The 2,986-nt window shown below is 37.9% G+C and overlaps 1 long non-coding RNA gene across 1 annotated transcript; it reads right to left on the minus strand.

Annotated features, from left to right (window-relative positions):
* Window positions 1-1,137: 1,137 nt before the first annotated feature.
* On the minus strand, window positions 1,138-1,972 carry LOC107301866. Its single transcript, XR_001549338.1, has 3 exons — window positions 1,951-1,972; window positions 1,437-1,496; window positions 1,138-1,182 (listed from the first exon to the last, which is right to left on the minus strand). It is a non-coding gene; the product is annotated as an uncharacterized LOC107301866 (long non-coding RNA).
* Window positions 1,973-2,986: the final 1,014 nt, after the last annotated feature.

The raw sequence follows: 2,986 nt of genomic DNA on the forward strand, positions 1-2,986 counted from the left end.
TGTCTAGTTTAACGAAGAGAAGGACGAGGGGGGACATGATAGCAGTGTTCCAATATCTCAGGGGCTGCCACAAAGAAGAGGGAGTCAAGCTATTCTCCAAAGCGCCTGAAGGCAGGACAAGAAGCAACGGGTGGAAACTAATCAAGGAGAGAAGCAACCTAGAACTAAGGAGAAACTTCCTGACAGTTAGAACAATTAATCAGTGGAACAACCTGCCTCCAGAAGTGGTGAATGCTCCAACACTGGAAGTTTTTAAGAAGAGACTGGACAGCCATTTATCTGAAATGGTATAGGGTTCCCTGCCTGAGCAGGGGGTTGGACTAGATGACCTCCAAGGTCCCTTCCAACTTTATTATTATTATTATTATTATTATTATTATTAATAATAATAATAATAATAATAATAATAATAATAATAATAATAATAATAATCCAATCAAAGTGTTGTTTAGGATTACCATGAGAACTATAAGCACACTGTCCAAAGCATAAGCCTTTTCCTTATGCTCTCCAACTAAAATAGTAGGCTGCCTTGTGGGGAACAATTTGTAGAAGGTGTACAGGCAGAAAAGCATCCTTCCTCCAGACTTGAAATTTCATATTCATTAGTATTGTTTTAATAGCATACTAATATATCTCTCTCTCTGTCTCTCTGTCTCTCTCTCCGTCTCTCTGTCTCTGTTGTCTGTCTCTGTCTGTCTGTCTGTCTGTCTGTCTGTCTGTCTCTCTCTCTCTTTCTCTCTCTCTCTCTCTTTCTCTCTGAATTTGTTTCTCCCAAGTGGCATTATATGAAATTTTGTACTGCGTTCCATTTAGGAATATGCCTAATACATGTCAACGATTCCTTAAGATTAGTGGGCACATCTTACTCGTCAGAAGGCAGAAAATGTCCATGAGTATGCAAGAAACGAAAGGATTTAAATTTCCGTTCCTAGCAGACAACTCATGTATGGTAGTATCTTCCCTCCACAGGTTTCTTCAAAATGTTGCAACTAAATGGAGCCTTGAATTCTCTCTCTCTCTCTCTCTCTCTCTCTCTCTCTATCTATCTATCTCTCTATCTCCCTCCCTCCCTCCCTCCCTCTTTTGAGCTGTGGTATATTTTTTCTACTCACCACTGACATCTTTACCCAGAATACTTCTGGCTTGCTTCACCGTGGCTTTAAGACAAAAAATTGGCCTCTGAAAAACAAAAAGAGAAGATCTTAACATGAGGACCTAGCTAACAGGTGAACATAATAGGATTTGGAATGTCAAGGTTGATATAATCATTAACATGAGAAAGGCTAATGATGAATAATCATAACATGAATAATTTAGACTAATCTGGAATATAAACAACAAAACATACTTGGAAACCCTTTTGCAACTAAATAAATAGAACAATTCTATAATAACAACCTACAAGTGAATGGAAAATTGGAGTTAGATCTTACCTCTAGCTCTTTGACTCTCTGTAATATAATTTGATGCTCTTCTGGATCAATACTGAAGGCCTGATTTGGATGTTAGAAAAGAAATTTTCAGAGTGAGAATATGATTTCAATATTACCCCAAATAGGAAAGACCCCAAAGTAAAAGCAAACACACAATAGAACATGAGTTTCTTTTAACAAGAAATTAATATTCTGTATCCTGAAGTCATATCTTCCTCATAATTTCAAAAGCCCTTGGTTTCTAATCTATTCAAGCTTTTGGCAAGAAGCCCAAAGACAGGGTGATGGGGGAGGGAGAGGAAGACAGGAAGGGAGAAAAACAGAGGCATGGAGCATCCTGCCTACCAACATAGTTACAGTACCATACTACAGAGAGCAGCTATTTGTTTCATTAGCACTTGGAGAGAGAGAAAACACACACACTGAAGAAGAAAGAAAAGAATGTAGTCTTAAGTGCAGCCTAAAGCCTTGAAGATGAATAATAAGATCCATGAATTTGGTTCTTTAACCCAACCTTTTGCACATATTCATAGAGCTCATCTGAATCAGTAACATGATTCTGTTCCACTTGGCCCACACGATGGAGAATGGTATAAAGGACCTCTTCGTACAGCAGGGTGAGCTGCAACAATAATTAAACAAAAATTAAAAACACATCAGAATCAAATCAGCATAATTTGGATTAGCAGGGTTGCAAACTATTTTACAGTTTGCAAATATTTTTTTACAATTTAAAAGCAATACAAATATAGAAAAAAAAGAAGGAAAGTAAAGAGATAAGTAAACAAGAAAAAAAAATTGAAGAGTCCATCTAAAAGCATGAGCATGTGGGAGTACAACAGCAGGCTAAGATGGACTAAAACAATGATGTGTCAAAATCCAGCAGAAATTCAAAATATGCCTAATGGATAAAAATATAAGAGCCGCCCAAAGAAAACTAGACTCCTCAATTTCTCTTCTAAATTGTAAAAATAGTCTGTGGCAAGATGGACGAAAACTAGCTGATCAGAGTCCAATACACTTAGATTAGAAAATGAAGGGGGGGGGAGAAGCATGAGAAGTGTGTAACGACAAATCTTTCCTGAATCAAGGTACTACAAGACAACTTTTGGTACCTACTTGATTACTAAATCATTAACTGGATTACTAATATGATAACCTGCCTTCTTTCATTTGTTGGGAAGAATTGTGTTCATCCGTTATGGGTATCTCTAATTAGCTGTGCTGAAAAGAAGGAACGTACTAAAGAGACCTTCGTATTCAAGCTTTTGATTCAATTGATAGAATTGTAGTGTGCATTGTTGCCTTCTGTGCTGATTGTGCCCACCAGGGACATAGGGGAGGACATAAATTCTCTACGTTCACCTCTCCCAAAGGTTACCATTGAAGTCAACCCCACATGCTTTCTAAATCCCCAGCAACAAGCAGAGAGGAGAAATGCAATATGAGGTCATTAGGCAGAAGGGAGTGGGAGGGTAGTGACTGAGAGGCCAGATCGCCTATATTTAATATGGTACTTGCTAGGCATTCTTTCACTTAAACCTGTCCAA

This window comes from Protobothrops mucrosquamatus, unplaced genomic scaffold (assembly GCF_001527695.2).
Source record: "Protobothrops mucrosquamatus isolate PMUCROS unplaced genomic scaffold, P.Mucros_1.0 scaffold18468, whole genome shotgun sequence".
Classification (NCBI taxonomy): Eukaryota; Metazoa; Chordata; class Lepidosauria; order Squamata; family Viperidae; genus Protobothrops; species Protobothrops mucrosquamatus.